The 18,574-nt window shown below is 39.6% G+C and overlaps 1 long non-coding RNA gene and 1 pseudogene across 1 annotated transcript; both read left to right on the top strand.

Annotated features, from left to right (window-relative positions):
- Nucleotides 1–1,617: 1,617 nt before the first annotated feature.
- LOC129870844 (uncharacterized) lies at nt 1,618–3,571 on the top strand. Its single transcript, XR_008762136.1, has 2 exons — nt 1,618–1,771; nt 3,226–3,571. It is a non-coding gene; the product is annotated as an uncharacterized LOC129870844 (long non-coding RNA).
- A 4,248-nt stretch (nt 3,572–7,819) lies between these two features.
- LOC129869813 (uncharacterized) lies at nt 7,820–15,691 on the top strand (annotated as a pseudogene).
- Nucleotides 15,692–18,574: the final 2,883 nt, after the last annotated feature.

Here is an 18,574-nt window from a genome sequence, read left to right as displayed (position 1 = left end):
ACTTCAGTAGGTCTTCAATCAAGACAAATAAAGTTATATCCATTGATTTAAGTGTGAGCTATAAAAAATATTTTATTCAGACAAGTATGTCCATTATCATAAAGTTGTATCATCCAGTCAACCACATGTATGAAAATATTAACTTGAAAAACGACCACAATAATATTTTCATCTGCTTTATTTAAATTAGTTTTTGACTTAATAGGATTGTCAACTTTTCCAACTCTTTTCTAGAGAATTTTATTATTGACTTGAAATTTTATATATTCATATTTTTTAATATTATAATAATAAAAACATTAGCATATCAACATATCTTATGCCTATACAAGCACAATTTAACATTGAAATGTGAATTGTATGATATTATCTCTAAAAAGAGTCATATTCAAACACAGATTGAAGAACCAACCACCTGATTCTTGAAGCTTTCATTTGTCATGTCGACATTATTGACTAGTTCTTCATAACACTTTTTTAGACAAAGTTTTTCTTCTAACCAAACTCCAAAGTGCACTAAGGCAACACATATCAGGACTCCCATCCTTACTTCATCATTGCTATATCCCATATCTAAAAACTTGAAATTCAGATCATTGATATTATCTACCGCTAGATATTCAATTGTATACTTGTTTTAAGGATAGGTCCCGTTGCTCTGAAGGTTGTCATGTGCTAATATAATGTAAGAAAATAAAGGCAACACTCACGTTTGACTTCACTTGGTGATTCAAAGAAATGTGTGGACAACCTTGGAGCTTGACCGGTGAGATCGAGTAAATAGAATAATTTTTTTCTCGCGATTCACAAAAAAACACATTTAATATTATTGAAAAAATATTGGAATTCAAGGAAATTCTCATAATTTGAGGCAATAGGAATGTCTGTGAGGAGGCCCTTAAGAATATTTCACCCGATTTCCCAAAATTCAACAAGATCTTTTAATATAAAACTAGAAGTTACAATCTAACAAAGAATTTAAATAATATAAAATTCGACAATAGAAGTAAAAAACAACAGAAAGTCATTCGATATTTTTTGTTTTTCACTGGCTGTGTGTTCCCCCCTCTTTCATGAGTACTTAGCTCAAAATTTATAATAAAAAATGATCAAGTTAAATTTCTATCAATACCTATGTAGAAAAATAAGAAGTAAGAACAATTACAATGGTCATAAAGATAATTAATTTTACAAAAATAAATTTTTGAATGTTGGCAAAAAGTTATATTTTGACCAAAAATAATTGCAGATGAATATTTCCATTAAGGCTAATAAATATATAATTTATTCTAACTAAATTTAATACACTACAAGAATTTTTTTTATTTAAGACCAAGATTTAGGGACAAAGTAACAATTTCATCACTAAAAATATATATTGGGATGAGATTATATTTCGATCCTTAAAGTTGTATTTTATTGTGAAGGCATATAAAATATAGTCCCTAAGAAAATTAATAACCGGTTCCAATTGTAATTGAGAGCCTTAGCGGGAGAGACTAAAAATTGACCGAAAAATAAATTTTTTCGTTTTTGCTAAAAAGCAGGCGCCAAAAAAAACTATTTTCTATATATCTAAAAAAAAAAAACCTCTTTGCTCACAACATTACTTTGCCCTATACGTATTTTCTATACTCAACAGCAGCACCGTCTCTTTTTCATCTTGATCAACTGCAAAATTGCTAGGGTTATTGCAGCTCTGCCCCAGAGCCTCCGTACGTATTATCAGCAGCAACGTCTCTGTTTTCCTTCTCTCAACTGCGACTTTCAGGTATGTTATCTCTTCTTCTTCTTCTTCCTGTTTTCTGATCTATCGCTCAACTTTTCCCTTTTCTTATTTTATTGAGTTTTGATTCTAATTGATAGTTTGATTTTTTGAAGTGTATTTAGGTTTGTAGTATATTGTGTGTTTGAAGAATTACATTAGGCAAAAAATAAAACTTTTAGAAAAATAACTAAGAGGACATCCTTCCTCTTTTCTTGTCTGGTTCATGGTTTCTCTTCTTCAATGGACAATAAAGTCCCTTGAATGAATGGATATCTGTATTTTGTTGGATTAGTTGTTGATTATACAACACAAAGATTCATTATATTGGAGTCTCGATCCCTCTAGTAACAAAATTGATTATCTTCTACATACTACAAGGTAAGTAATTGTTTTCTTTCATTAATGTGCTACAGGTCGTGAATAGACACATATCTATGTTGCTTTGTATATGGTATTCTTTTCCAATTTTATTGAGTTTGATCCTTATTATTTTTATAGTTTGTAAAGTATTATCTGTCTGTCGATTCACTTTATGCCGAAAAAAGCCTTTTGTTTTAAAAAAAACTAAAAGGACATCCTTCCTGTCTTCTTCTCTGCGTCATGATTTTCCTTCCTCAATGGACAACACAGACCTCTATATGAATGGATATTTGAGCCTTGTTGGGTTAGTTGTTGACCATACAACATGAAGATTCTTTGCAACAGATATATTTCATTTAAAATTTCTCTTGAAAAGCAAAATAGAAAAGGAAATAGTACCCACTCTAATTATTATTAATGTCGGCAAAGATTTTAATTAAAAAGAGCAATTGATAGAAAGAAACTAAATAGTGGGAACTATCATGAGTTTCTTTTGTAATTTTATTTGACATGAGATGGTTATATGATTCATTTGTTCTTTTCTGTAAGTTCTGAGTCTTTGGTTCTTTAAGATAGTGAGAATATTTAACCAACATTTTTCAACAGAAAAACCTCCCAGAAGCATGTACCTCCTAGTTATCTTTGTTTTCCTCTTTTTAAAGTTGTGTTATCGTGTTGATTCTTGAAATGGAAGTGTTTCTCAAATCTTGATTCCAGTTTGAATAAATTTACTAATGTCTCTACTGCTCTTGTGTAATTCACATATGTATTCAGAATGCGCCTTCAAACATGTGGTTTTCTTTGAATCATCAGTGTAGAGTTCTAGTTCAATTATCAATGTAACTTACCATCGACCAACCAAAGTAACGTTTTCTAATGTATAGGATGCTTGGATTCTTCTACTTAAATCTTAGTCTAGTCAGCTGAGACACAAAGGCTATTGTAACTGATTTTTCGTCATATGAGAACTGTCATGCCACTAAGAGTAGTAGTGACAATTATGTTTCTCCTACATGTCTTATTTTGTGCCCTTTTTCAAATAATGGTGAAAGGTCTCTATATAAATGAAACTTGGATACATCACCTCTTTTGTACAGGAGTGCATTGGCTACTTGTGGAAGGTCTACTCTTGATTTTGGTGGGTGGTCATTTAGGGGCCTGGCCTTTCATTAAGTTCTGTTTATGCAGATGGTTGGATATATTTTTCTGTATAATGGATATTTCTACTTTTCGTGAAACACTACATTGTTGCACTTGCACCATTACAAGCAATGACAACTGAAGACCTAGTTTGGTAATATATATTGGTTAGTGGTAGTTACCTGATAGCTACATCCTCTTAGTCCAAGTAGCTAATTGCACTTTAGATATTCTAGGTTGTTCATTTTTCCGTAATTTTTGGAAACTCTTTGAACTCGAATGTACTATTTGTTACTTTCTTGAGTTTCCTAAGCCCCTTTTTCTTTGACGCTTCATGTTACAAGCATTCTTCTGTTGATCATGAAATTTATGTTAGCCATTAAGCAGTGTAAAATTTCGGGTATACTTTTCTCTATTAACAGTATCTCTTATTTCATAGATTGTACTGACTTTCGATGTACATTATAAAATGAAGTGGGATACTAATATTTGAAATATTAAATTCTTTCCATCTTACTATCAAAAAATTCTATTTGTATCAATCTTTGCCATCTGATTGTACCATTAACTAAAAGATTAGCCAAGATCCACTAGAAAGTGCAACGTTAGAGTTTATCTCAGTTGTGTGCATCTAATTGTAACAAGCTGTGTGCATCTTATTATTCTTATTTTCTTTATTTTTTCTTTATCTAATTTTATGTATTCTCCAAGGTTATGGCACGTAGTAAGCAATTGATGCAATTTGTTGACAATCGACTTGATGAAACCTATTTAGTTGGCGTGTAAAAGTTTTTGGATTATGCCTTTCAAAGAACAGGAGAAGAATATGAAATATGATGTCCATGTGTCAAATGTTGCAATACAGCATTAGGAACTCTTAAAACAATTGAGACACATTTGTAAGTATATGGAGTAATTCAAAATTATACCTTTTGGTATCACCATGAGGAACGTTTGGGTGAGCCAGAATCTGAATTTGAATCTGAAGATGGAGATGGTGATGCAGTAGAAAAATGTGAGTTAGGATGAAGTAGAAGAATTTGTTGAGAGATTTATTGTAACACCCCTCAAAATTTTCCCCTAGAATTCAAACCCTTCTTGTATACGGGTAGGGTCGAACTCGAGTATTGAGGAGCGTATGCATGAGTCGAAATGAGTCTTTGAGAATTTGAGCAGCGTTAGAGGTGAGGCAGGGTCATGAAGGACCCCTAGGATCAAATTAAATCCAAAAGATTCATCGTGGCTAAGTTTGGGTAGGAGTTCGCATAAGGGGTCGACTTCTAACGACCCTATCTTTTGAAAGATGACAATCTGGGTGGCCCATGACCATCAAATCAAAGGTCGTTGAGTCTTCTTTCCAACGCCACCAAGAACGTAAATTTTGGAGTTCGGAGTCAAAAGATATGACGACCCTAAGCTGAACTAGCACGGCAGGAATTTCATTTCTGGCCTGGGTTGCAACTGCTGGGGAAATGACCTTGGCGCTGTAAGGGCGCGACGCGCCACTAAAAGTTGTGCAGGTTTTTTCAGGCCAAATTTCCAGAACCCCAAAAATATGGCCTTGGCGCTGTAAGGGCGCGACGCGCCACTATCGCGCCAGAAACATGCCTCAGTAGTTTGGTCTCTGGCGCGGCGCGCCATTACGAGGTGTGCAGGTTTTAGGCGTATTCAGCCTAGCGCTGCAATGGCGCGATGCGCCACTATCGCGCCAGGTGCGTTTTTAGCCTATTTTCAGAACTTTTGAGGAGTGGTAATTTGGAAACTTACCCAAATTATATATATGTTACCCTTGGTCTCTTGGGAACACACTTTGCAACCTCACCCTCTCTCTAAAAAGCCCTAGCTTCTCTCTCTTTTCTTCTTCTTCTTCTCCATTTCCAACAAAAAGGAGTCTAAGAGCTTCAAGATTTGAGTCCTCCATTGAAGACCCAACCATAAGGTTTTTTTCAAGTCTTCACTAAGGTATGTAAGGCTATCTAAAACATGGGTTGAGTCCACCCATGTGCCCTATTCTTACTTTGAGGTTAGATGTCCATAGAAATGGAGTTTCTTGGTATGGTTTATGCTTGTATGAACTTTGTCCCCTATGTATTTGATTTTATATGTGTTGATGTTGTTGAGCCAAGAAGTTCCTAAACTGAGCCTTTATGTGAGTATGAGTCGATGAAGATGAGTTGTTAAATATGTTTTATTGATCTTCTTAATTATGTGGATTATGATGAAGGATGCTATTTTCTTAAAAATGTTGCTTATCTTAAATTGTGACTTAAAGCCTTGGAGTTGTGATGAGTTTCAAAGATTGAGCAAATGAATAGAGGAAATGATTGGTTGTGCTTATATGTTGCTATAAATGTGCATTCAAATTTCTTTTGAAAGATATGACTGAGATTGACCGGATAGTATGATTGGAAAAGATTTGATCATGATAGAGTTGGTGAGTTGACAAGGTTGTAATAAGACTTGTCGATATGATTTGATTGAGTTGATTGGATGGAGTTTTATGAGCATTGAGTCTTGGGAGGAGTATCGAGCACCGAATTGGGCAAGAGTAAAGTCCATACTCGAACCCAATAACTACGTCGCCAAACGTAGGGAGAATTGAACCGTTAAAGTCGGATGCTTTCCCGAGATGTTTGTCCTGACATTATAGGACTTGGTTGGATTGGATCCATGATTGGTTGATTCGTTCATACCCTGACAAAGTATGAACGGATGCGGCAACAACGTCGGTTTGTTGTACTTTCACTGGCTCATAAGTGATGGTTGTCGGGTAAGAGAAACTCCCAAATAGGTCTTGATAGTACTTTGAGTCAGATTGAGTTGAATTGTATGTGATTGGTCCCATCTAAATCATATTCTTGCTTAGACTTAGGACATTTGATTGAGTTATTATTCCTTTTGAGTTGAGCTTCCGAGTTGATTAATTCTTTTGTGATGTTCGTTGTATTCGGCCATCTTACATACTCGTACATTCCATGTACTGATGTCATTTGGCCTGCATCGTTTCATGATGCAGAGACAGGTACTAGAGATCATCAACCGGCGCTCCGTTAAAGATCTACCTACACCCTCAGTTAGTTGGTGAGTCCTCCTAGTTTCCGGAGGATGTTGAGCCTTCATGTACAGTTTTGTTGACATTTCCTTTACTTTGATTGTTGGTAGCCATGAGCTTGTCATTGGCACCTCTTAGACTTTGATAGAGGCTTCATAGACTGGAGTGTGGGGAGGTCGAACTGTTATTTTGAGGAGTCTTATTTTATTGCCTTGTTGGGTTTGTAAATGTTTGGCCTTCGGCCCCTATATATGAATAGTATTTCTTTAATTGAGTTTCTGCTAAGAGAATGTGATTGAATGAATGTGTGATTGGATCAGGTGGTTCGCTCGGAGGTTAGAAATGCCTTCGGGTGCCGGTTATGTCTAGGGTACCCTCCCGGGGCGTGACAAACATGGTATCAGAGCATAGAGTTCAAGTGTCCTAGGGAGTCTATGAAGCCGTGTCTAGTAGAGTCTTGCCTATGGGTGTGTTGTGCACCACACTTATAAGCAGGAGGCTATAGGACATTAGGAATTGTTTTACTTCTCTCATACTCTGAACTCGTGCGATAGAGTTAAACTCTATAAAACTCCTCTCTAATTCGTGCGTTTGTACGTTACAGATAATGCCTTCTAAACGTACTGCTAGCCAGAGGAATGTTGATAATGCAGGGATGCCACAGTTAGAGGCACGCCCAGCAAGGGCTAGAGGCCGACCCGCGAGATATGCGGAGGCACCTCAAGTGCCATCTACTCCACCTGCACCCACATCAGAGGCAGAATTTCGAGGGGCAATTGCAATGCTTACGCAACTAATGGCTGCCCGAAGTGGTAATCAGGGTTCACCGACTCTCAGCTCTAGTTCCCAGGAGCCATCTGCTGCCACTAGAATTAGAGACTTTCTGAGAATGAATCCGCCGGCATTCACGGGTTCTAAGGTTGATGAAGATCCCCAAAACTTTATTGATGAAATGTGGACAATCCTGAAAGCTATGCATGCTACGGAAATTGAGGGGGTGGAGTTGGTGTCTTATCAACTCAAAGATGTGGCAAACATTTGGTATAACCAATGGGAAAAAGGTAGAGGTGAAGATGCTGAACCTGCTAGGTGGGATGAATTTGAGGGAGCTTTTCTTGACCACTTCTTTCCCCGAGAATTGAGGGAAGCGAAGGTGGAGGAATTTGTTAATCTGAAACAGGAGGGAATGACAGTTAAGGAGTATGGCCTGAAGTTCATCCAGCTATCCAGGTATGCTCCAGAAATGATTCCGGATGTGAGGTCAAAGATGAGGAAGTTCGTCTCCGGTTTAGGGAGACATGTGAAGGAGTGCAAGGCAGCATTGTTGATCTCGGATATGGATCTTTCCAGATTAATGGTGTATGCTTAACAGGTGGAGGATGAAAAAAGAAAGGACAGAGAAGAGCACCTGAGCAAGAAGGAAAAATCAGCGGGCCATGAGAATGAGCAGAAGCAAGGCAAAGGCAACAGGTCCTTCTTCCAGAAGAGGCCTTCCAACTATGCCTCATCTACCGCCAGTGCACCGATGCCACAAAACAGGTATGATCGACAGGGACAAGGCCGCCAGAATTTCAGACCCCAGGGTTCTCAATCCCAAGCTAGCATGGGTCGAGGTGCGTAAGGGAGGCCACCATGCGTCAAGTGTGGTAAGTTTCACTTGGGAGAGTGCAGAGTGGGAAGGATGGGTTGTTATAAATGCGGACAAATAGACCATTTTCAGAAGGAGTGTCCAGCATGGGGGAACAGGGCCCAACATTCTACCACCGCACCACCGACTAGAGGTAATCAAAGGGCACTACTTCAGGCACCGGCGGAGGTACAAACCGTTTATATGCCATGGGTAGTCGCCAAGATCAAGAGGACTCTCCAAACGTCGTGACGGGTATGATTCGAGTCTCTTCTTTTGATTGTTACGTATTGATGGATCCGGGTCCCACCCTATCTTTTGTGACTCCTTATGTGGCTAGTAAATTCGATAAAATTCCTGAACGTCTTCTTGAGTCTTTTAGTGTGGCCACTCCTGTCGGTGATTCTGTCTTAGCTGAGAGAGTCTATAGAGATTGCACGGTGTCCATTTATCACAGGGATACCTTGGCCGACCTAGTTGAGTTGGACATGGTTGACTTTGACGTGATCCTTGGCATGGACTGGCTCTATGTCTGTTATGCCTCTATTGATTGTAGAACTCAGATTGTCACGTTCAAATTTCCGAATGAGGCTGTCATAGAGTGGAAGGGTAGTCCAATTGCACCTAAGGGTAAGTTTATTTCATACCTTAGGGCCAGGAAGCTAATCTCAAAAGGGTGTGTTTATCACATTGTCCGAGTGAAAGGTGACAATATTGAGTCTCCATCCCTTGAGTCGGTTCCGATTGTCAATGAGTTTCCGGATGTCTTTCCTGAAGATCTGCCTGGAGTCCCTCCTGATAGGGAGATCGACTTCGGGATTGATGTTCTTCCTGATACCTAGCCTATCTCAATTCCTTCTTATGGAATGGCCCCAGCCGAGTTGAAAGAGTTGAAGGAGCAGTTGAAGGACTTGTTAGATAAGAGATTTATTAGGCCGAGTGTCTCGCCATGGGGAGCTCCGGTTCTATTTGTTCGGAAGAAAGATGGGTCTCTTAGAATGTGTATTGACTACAGGCAACTGAATAAGGTCACCGTAAAGAACAAGTACCCTCTCCCCAGAATAGATGATTTATTTGATCAACTTCAGGGTGCCACGTGTTTCTCAAAGATAGACTTGAGATCCGGTTACCACCAGTTGAAGGTGAGAGGATGTGATATTCCGAAGACTGCTTTTCGGACTCGTTATGGCCACTTCGAATTTTTGGTCATGTCCTTTGGGTTGACTAATGCCCCCGCCGCTTTTATGGATCTCGTGAACCGAGTATTCAAGCCATATCTTGATATGTTTGTGATTGTGTTCATAGATGATATTCTGGTTTACTCCAAGAATGAAGAGGAGCATGCCCATCATCTTAGAGTCGTCTTGCAAACTTTGAGAGACCAGGTATTGTATGCAAAGTTCTCCAAATGTGAATTTTGGCTTGCATCAGTGGCCTTCCTAGGCCACATTATATCTGGAGATGGTATTCAGGTTGATGCTCAGAAAATTGAGGCAGTAAAGAGTTGGCCCAGACCCACATCCCCGACAGAGATAAGGAGCTTCTTGGGTTTGGCTGGCTATTATCGAAGGTTCGTAGAGGGATTCTCCTCCATATCATCACCATTGACTAAGCTGACTCAAAAGAAGGCTAAGTTTCATTGGTCTGAGGCTTGTGAGGAGAGTTTCTAGAAATTGAAGACTAAGCTAACCACTGTCCCTGTTCTAACCTTGCCCGATGGTACAGAGGGTTTTGTGATCTATTGTGATGCATCCAGAATTGGTTTGGGTTGTGTGTTGATGCAAAGGGGGAAGGTGATAGCCTATGCTTCAAGATAGCTTAAGGTTCATGAGAGAAATTACCCAACTCATGACCTTGAGCTGGCGGCTGTGGTGTTTGCGCTTAAAATCTGGCGCCACTACCTGTATGGAGTGCATATCGATGTATTCACCGATCACAAGAGTTTGCAATACGTCTTTAGCCAGAAGGAACTCAACCTGAGGCAAAGGAGATGGCTTGAGCTACTCAAGGACTATGATATGAGCATCCTCTACCATCCAGGTAAAGCTAATGTTGTTGCTGATGCTCTTAGCAGGTTGTCTATGGGTAGCACTGCCCACGTGGAGGAAGGAATGAGAGAATTGGCGAAAGAGGTACACAGATTAGCCCGATTGGGAGTTCATCTGGAAGAGAACAATGAAGGCAGAGTTACTATTCAGGATGGGTCTACGTCCTCACTTGTGGCAGAGGTAAAGGAGAAGCAAGACCAAGACCCCATCCTTCTCCAATTGAAGGAAATTGTTCACAAACAAGAGGTGATGATTTTTACCAAAGGGGGAGATGGTGTGTTGAGGTACCAAAATAGATTATGTGTGCCGGATGTCGATGATGTTCAAGGGAGGGTTATGGCCGAAGCGCATAGTTCCAGGTACTCCATTCATCCAGGCTCTATGAAAATGTATCATGACTTGAAGGAAATCTATTGGTGGAGTGGGATGAAGAAGGATATTGCGAAATTTGTTTCCAAGTGCCCGAATTGCCAACAGGTGAATGTTGAGCATCAAAGACCATGTGGTTTAGCCCAAAACATAGAAATTCTAGAATGGAAGTGGGAGATGATCAACATGGACTTTATTACAGGCTTGCCGAAGTCCCGAAAGCAACATGATTCCATTTGGGTGATTGTGGATAGAATGACGAAATCAGCTCACTTCTTGGCGATTAAGACTACTGATACCGCAGAAGATTATGCAAAGTTGTACATCCAGGAGATCGTTAGATTGCATGGGGTTCCCTTGTCTATTATCTTAGACAGAGGAGCTCAATTCACTTCCCAATTTTGGAAATCCTTTCAGAAGGGATTAGGTTCAAGGGTGAACTTGAGTACAGCCTTCCATCCCCAGACAGATGGCCAAGCAGAGCGCACCATCCAGATATTGGAAGATATGTTGAGGGTATGTGTGCTTGACTTCAAGGGAAATTGGGATGATCACTTACCTCTCATAGAGTTTGCATACAACAATAGCTATCATGCAAGCATTCAAATGGCTCCTTATGAAGCTTTGTATGGGAGGAGGTGTAGATCTCCATTGGGTGGTTTGAAGTTGGTGAAGCCGAGTTGATTGGGCCTGACCTTGTTCACCAAGCCATGGAGAAGGTGAGAGTTATCCAAGATAGGCTAAAGACAGCCCAAAGCCGCCAAAAATCTTACACCGATGTGAGAAGGAGAGACTTAGAGTTTGAGGTGGGTGATTGGGTGTATTTGAAAGTGTCACCCATAAAGGGTGTCATGAGGTTTGGAAAGAAGGAGAAGCTTAGTCCTCGATATATTGGTCCTTACCAGATCTTGAGACGGATTGGGAGTGTTGCTTATGAGTTGGAGTTGCCGTCGGAGCTAGCCTCTATTAATTCGGTATTCCACGTTTCGATGTTGAAAAAGTACTTGGGCGATCCCTCGTTGGTAGTCCCCATTGATAGCATTGGAGTTAAGGATAACTTGTCTTATGAAGAGGTTCCGGTCCAAATTCTTGATCGCCAAGTTCGCAAACTGAGGAACAAAGAAGTCGCCTCAGTCAAAGTCCTGTGGAGAAACCAATTTGTTGAGGAAGCCACATGGGAAGCGGAGGAAGCCATGAAATCTAAATATCCCAATCTATTCGTGCCTACCGAGGAGAATGTTGAAGGTAACGACATTTCCTTGACTTGAATTCATTAGTGCATTTTGAGTTTTGATTGATATTTGTTTGAAAATTTGATTGATTGAATGACTGGATGTTGATTGTGATCTGTACCCTGAGTCCATTCCTGGCCACTCGTCATTCGAGGACGAATGATCCCAAGGGGGAGATAATGTAACACCCCTCAAAATTTTCCCCTAGAATTCAAATCCTTCTTGTATACGGGTAGGGTCGAACTCGAGTATTGAGGAACGTATGCATGAGTCGAAATGAGTCTTTGAGAATTTGAGCAGCGTTAGAGGTGAGGCAGGGTCATGAAGGACCCCTAGGATCAAATTAAATCCAAAAGATTTGTCGTGGCTAAGTTTGGGTAGGAGTTCACATAAGGGGTCGACTTCTAACGACCCTATCTTTTGAAAGATGACAATTTGGGTGGCCCATGACCATCAAATCAAAGGTCGTTGAGTCTTCTTTCAACGCCATCAAGAACGTAAATTTTGGAGTTCGGAGTCAAAAGATATGATGACCCTAAGATGAACTAGCACGGCAGGAATTTCATTTTTGGCCTGGGTTGCAACTGCTGGGGAAATGACCTTGGCGCTGTAAGGGCGCGACGCGCCACTATCGCGCCATAAACATGCCTCAGTAGTTTGGTCCTTGGCGCGACGCGCCACTAAGAGTTGTGCAGGTTTTTTGAGGCCAAATTTCCAGAACCCAAAAAATATGGCCTTGGCGCTGTAAGGGCGCGTCACGCCACTATCGCTCCAGAAACATGCCTCAGTAGTTTGGTCTCTGGCGCGGCGCGCCTTTACGAGGTGTGCAGGTTTTAGGCGTATTCAGCCTGGCGCTGCAATGGCGCGATGCGCCACTATCACGCCAGGTGCGTTTTTAGCCTATTTTCAGAACTTTTGAGGAGTGGTAATTTGGGAACTTACCCAAATTATATATATGTTACCCTTGGTCTCTTGGGAACACACTTTGCAACCTCACCCTCTCTCTAAAAAGCCCTAGCTTCTCTCTCTTTTCTTCTTTTTCTTCTCCATTTCCAACAAAAAGGAGTCCAAGAGCTTCAAGATTTGAGTCCTCCATTGAAGACCCAACCACAAGGTTTTCTTCAAGTCTTCACTAAGGTATGTAAGGCTATCTAAAACATGGGTTGAGTCCACCCATGTGCCCTATTCTTACTTTGAGGTTAGATGTCCATAGAAATGGAGTTTCTTGGTATGGTTTATGCTTGTATGAACTTTGTCCCCTATGTATTTGATTTTATATGTGTTGATGTTGTTGAGCCAAGAAGTTCCTAAACTGAGCCTTTATGTGAGTATGAGTCGATGAAGATGAGTTGTTAAATATGTTTTATTGATCTTCTTAATTATGTGGATTATGATGAAGGATGCTATTTTCTTAAAAATGTTGCTTATCTTAAATTGTGACTTAAAGCCTTGGAGTTGTGATGAGTTTCAAAGATTGAGCAAATGAATAGAGGAAATGATTGGTTGTGCTTATATGTTGCTATAAATGTGCATTCAAATTTCTTTTGAAAGATATGACTGAGATTGACCGGATAGTATGATTGGAAAAGATTTGATCATGATAGAGTTGGTGAGTTGACAAGGTTGTAATAAGACTTGTCGATATGATTTGATTGAGTTGATTGGATGGAGTTTTATGAGCATTGAGTCTTGGGAGGAGTATCGAGCACCGAATTGGGCAAGAGTAAAGTCCATACTCGAACCCAATAACTATGTCGCCAAACGTAGGGGGGATTGAACCGTTAAAGTCGGATGCTTCCCCGAGATGTTTGTCCTGACATTATAGGACTTGGTTGGATTGGATCCATGATTGGTTGATTCGTTCATACCCTGACAAAGTATGAACGGACGTTGAATTGTATGTGATTGGTCCCGTCTAAATCATATTCTTGCTTAGACTTAGGACATTTGATTGAGTTATTATTCCTTTTGAGTTGAGCTTCCGAGTTGATTAATTCTTTTGTGATGTTCGTTGTATTCGGCCATCTTACATACTCGTACATTCCATGTACTGATGTCATTTGGCCTGCATCATTTCATAATGCAGAGACAGGTACTAGAGATCATCAACCGGCGCTCCGTTGAAGATCTACCTACACCCTCAGCTAGTTGGTGAGTCCTCCTAGTTTCCGGAGGATGTTGAGCCTTCATGTACAGTTTTGTTGACATTTCCTTTACTTTGATTGTTGGTAGCCATGAGCTTGTCATTGGCACCTCTTAGACTTTGATAGAGGCTTCATAGACTGGAGTGTGGGGAGGTCGAACTGTTATTTTGAGGAGTCTTATTTTATTGCCTTGTTGGGTTTGTAAATGTTTGGCCTTTGGCCCCTATATATGAATAGTATTTCTTTAATTGAGTTTCTGTTAAGAGAATGTGATTGAATGAATGTGTGACTGGACCAGGTGGTTCGCTCGGAGGTCAGAAATGGCCTTCGGGTGCCGATTACGTCTAGGGTACCCTCCCGGGGCGTGACATTTATATCCTAATCCCGATAGAGGAAATGCACATACAGATTGTGATGATTTACTTGAGGAGGAACCAAATGTTGAAACAATTTTTTTTACAGCCTATTGAAGGATTTTGAGCTACTACTTTACTAAAATTCAAAAGCTTCAAAGCTTTCCTCTTTGATCAAATTACTTCACATCAAAATTGTGGGTTGTTGGAGTAATGCGTCATTTACATTGTTATTGAAAATGTTGTCGGAGAAGTTGCCTGATGGCGCTAATTTGCTAAACTCATATTATGAGGCAAAGAAGATAATTTAACAACTTGAGCTTTTTTACAGCAAGATTGATGCTTGTACTAATGATTGCATGTTATACTGGAAGGAGGATAGCTTACTCGATTCTTGTAAAGTTTGTGGTGCGTCCAGATGGAAAATAGATGCACATAGTAAGGAAACAAGGAATAACAAAGGTAAAAAGATAGCTTCAAAGAGTTTGTGTTATTTTCCCTTAAAGTCGAGACTTAAGAGGTGGTATATATCTACAAAGACACCTAGGATAAAAGAGTTGATGATGGAATAATGAGGCACTCAGTTGGTTCAATGGAATAAAATTCATTCTGGAGGCTCCAGTTCAAGGAGGGGTTGATGCTAATGAGGAACAAATCTCTAATGACACTCTAGTCGAACAAGTGACTAATGCAGAATTTCGTGATGCCATCATGTTATTAGCTCGAACTATGATCGCTCAGTTGAATCAACAAAAAGTGACTCCTATGAGCGGGGTAGTAAGAAAAGGAAATGGGTGAAAAAAAGGAATGCTATAAGGGAGAAATCTAGGGATTTCAAAAGGGCGCGGACTGATAGTGGTTTATCTTGTGCTAATGCCTCGGCGTCTAGGCCTAACAAGGAAGAACATCTCTTTCCCCTTGCGAGAGGTGTGGTAGGACTCACCAAGGAGAATGCATGGCCGGTAAGGAGGGTTGCTATAAGTGTGTTGATATGAGGCATAAGATGAGGGACTGTCAGGTGGCTTCTAGTAAAGGGAAAGATTCTAAGAGGGCTCGATGCAAGGGCGGGACTTCTCAACCCAAACTCGGTGATGGTTTTAGTGCATCTACTATTTCCAAATGTTCCAAGTGTGGGAAAAACCATAAGGGAGAGTGCTTAGTGGGGTTGGATGCTTGTTATAAGTGTGGAAAGCCGGGTAATCATGCAAGGGAGTGTAAGAGGGGTACTAGACCTCTGGATCTAGCCCAGACTATAGGTCGTCTGGCTAAAATTGCTACTATATCGGATGACAATCGATGCCAAGACAGATTGTATGCCTTTCAGATTCTTCAAGGGTTAGGGTATTCTCCCGATGTTGGGATCGGTAAGTTAATTGTCTTTGAATTTGAAGTGTATTCATTGTTAGATCCGATGCCAATTTGTGGTTTGTTGCTTTATTTCTTGCTAATCTGTTTGATGTATATCCCAAAATATTTTTGGAACCCTATTTGGTATGTACCCTTATTGTTGAGTCGGTTGTTGCTTTATTTTGCACAAAGTTGTTCCTTGTGATCTCATTGAGCTTGACATGGAACATTCTGATGTTATTCTTGAATGAAAGGGTCATGATTCAATAGTAAAGGGGTAAGTTAATGCCTTTTCTTAAGGCCTAAAAGTTGATTTCTAAGGGTTAGGGATGTCAACTCTGAAAGCCCATCTCTTTAGTGGGCTACCGTGGCTAATGAGTTTTATGACATAAGTGTGCATGCTCATCCGAGTAAGGACAATGTATGTCCACTGCATTTAGTAGGGTGTTTATAGGGAGTGTGGCTCATGTTGATGAATGAAAGAGGGAGTTATAAGGGATGTTCATCAATTGGCTGGATTGGGGGTAAGGTTGAGTGGTTCTGATTATGGTGGTGCAAATTGGGTCCGAATCGTATTTGGTAGTAGATGTTAAGTCAAAAAGAACCTTGATTCGTCATTGGTAAGTTGAAGGAATTTGTGGGAAATAAGAGAGTATAAGTCTTTCCCCAAGGGGAGTGAGAGTACCTAGTTATCAAGGTCGGTTATGTGTTCTAAGGTTGATGATATTAGATGAGTCATGATAGATAGAGAAGGAATAGATGTTTCGTATTGTGATGATTGAAGTATGCTTATGCCATTTAAGGCTATGGACGTAGAGAAAGCGATAGACGTGATCTTATTGTGTGAAATAGATAGGTAAGAGCATATTGGTGTTCTTTTGGTAGGATTTAATGAAAATGTGGTTGTAGAGATGTCAAGGTAGGCATGAAAACTCTTAGGTGATTAGGAATTCAAGAGAGCCATGAAGTGGTTAAAATAGTAGGCTTGAATACGTGGTTGTAGGTATATGGGTTAAAATAGTAGGCTTGAATACGTGGTTGTAGGTATACGAGTGATGGTAGTAGGCTATTGATAACTTTTCGTTAAGGCTTTCAAATAAGTGTATTAGAATGGTTATGGAACTAGACTTGAATGTGGTATTAATGACATGTGGGTGAATACGATGTATTGGGTGTTTCATTATTAGGTCTCGAGGTTTATGGAATATGGTAGTAAGGGGTAATACTCTCGGGATAGATTTTCCTATAGAGGTATAGGATCCTGAGGCTTTTTGGTAAAGTGGCCTATGAATTTGATTTGTCATTGGAGTTTGCCCCGGTTCATTCAGTATTCCATGTGTATATGTTGAGGAAATGCGTGGGAAATCCTAGTTCCATTGTAGATAGTGAATGTTGATGATAATTTGACCTATGAAGAGGTTTCAGTTAAAATCCTAGACCAGTATGTCAAGATATTGAGGAACAGGGAAGTTCCATCCGTCGAAGTCCTTCCAAGAAATCAACAAGTTGAAAGCGCTACAAGGGAAGTGGAAACGAATATAATGAAACATTACCCTCATATATTTTTCACTTTACTCAAGGCTAAGGCACTAAATTATACATGCTCAAGTGTTTAAGGTTCCTATGTTTTAGTTCTCTTAAGTCCTCATATGCATGCATGTTCATGAAGTTAAATTTTAAAGTCATGTTTTATGGTAAGTTTAAAGATCTCATGTTTTATGCATTGCGAGTGTCATTTTGTTCTTGTTGGGTTGCTAATCCTCGTGCAATGTCCCTTTCTAAGCTAATGATTCTCATTCGAGGACGAATGTTCCCAAGGGGGAGATATTGTAACACCCCAAATATTTCAACACCAAGACCCGAATCATTCTTCATATGCATATAGGATCTTTAACAGTAAGCCAAGTCCAAAGAATTTTCATCGGCTAAGTTTTCGTAAGAGTTCGGAATAGAATCAACTTCAAATGCCCATATCTTCTAGTATATATGGAATTATGTATCCCACCTATCAAATTAAAGCTCTTTGAGTCCTCTTTCAACGCAATCATGTTTAACTCATTCCGAGTTCGGAGTAAAAGGTTATGACCATTTTACTAAAGACTACCATTGCCACAGTTTTGGGCTTGGCGCGACACGCCAGCAGAGCGCCCGAAATTAGTTGCAGTAGTTTGGGTGGTGGCGTGGTACGCCACTATCGCGCCTACAGGGTTTTGAGTCCATTTTCCAGATTTTTGTTGCAGAAGGGCAACTTGGACAATTCCCTAACTATCTATATACGAACTTGGAGCGTTTTGGGGTCATTTTTGCAGTCTTTCACCTCCAAAGAACCCTAATATTCATCCTCCTCTCTGTCAAATCATTTCCTCCAATTTTTCTCTCAAACTCAAAGGATTCAAGGCTACACATTGAAGAACAAGAATCAAACTTTCTTAAAAGCTTCAATCTAAGGTATGCGAGTTTTCATCCATGGGTTCTTCCACCTATGGAGCCCAAATATTTTCTCAACTTGATATTTCAAATTCTAAATGGTGAATCCTTATGGGATTTTACATGATGATTCAAAATGCATATATTATGGTATATTTGAATCTTATTATGTTTAAATTGATATATCGACTCTCATTAATGAAATGAAAATTTTTGTTAATAATCATATATGAAGGCTTGAAAGGTAGTTTTAAAGTGTATATGGTGGGTTGTTTTAAGATGTTTGATTCGATGCATTTATATCACGCTCATGCATTAAATGTATTTGAAAGTTATATGAAATGAACCTACCTAGTCTTCTTATGTTGAAATGAAGTTGAATTGAAAGTTTTGACTCCAAATGAAAGTTTATGAAGCAAATGTCTATGTTAAAGGGAGTCTTGTGAAATGATTGAATGATGATGAAAGGGTTTTTAGCCAAACAAAGGATTCAATGTGAAAGGAGAATTCTCACTTATTTGAATCAAATGAAATGTTTTGAGGTTATGATGTGACATGTATGACATCCCTATATGCCGTCAATGCTTTTGAACATTTTTCCAAAAGGTAGGTCCGATTAGAATGGTACCCCGAAATACCATCTCTAATTGTAGACCTAATTTTCTTATAAATCAAGGTTCATTAGTAGAATGGTAAATAGGGCATGA

This window comes from Solanum dulcamara, chromosome 10, assembly GCF_947179165.1.
Source record: "Solanum dulcamara chromosome 10, daSolDulc1.2, whole genome shotgun sequence".
NCBI classification, from domain to species: Eukaryota; Viridiplantae; Streptophyta; class Magnoliopsida; order Solanales; family Solanaceae; genus Solanum; species Solanum dulcamara.
Note: the sequence above shows the minus strand (reverse complement) of the source record. Positions and strands in the feature narration are given on the sequence as shown.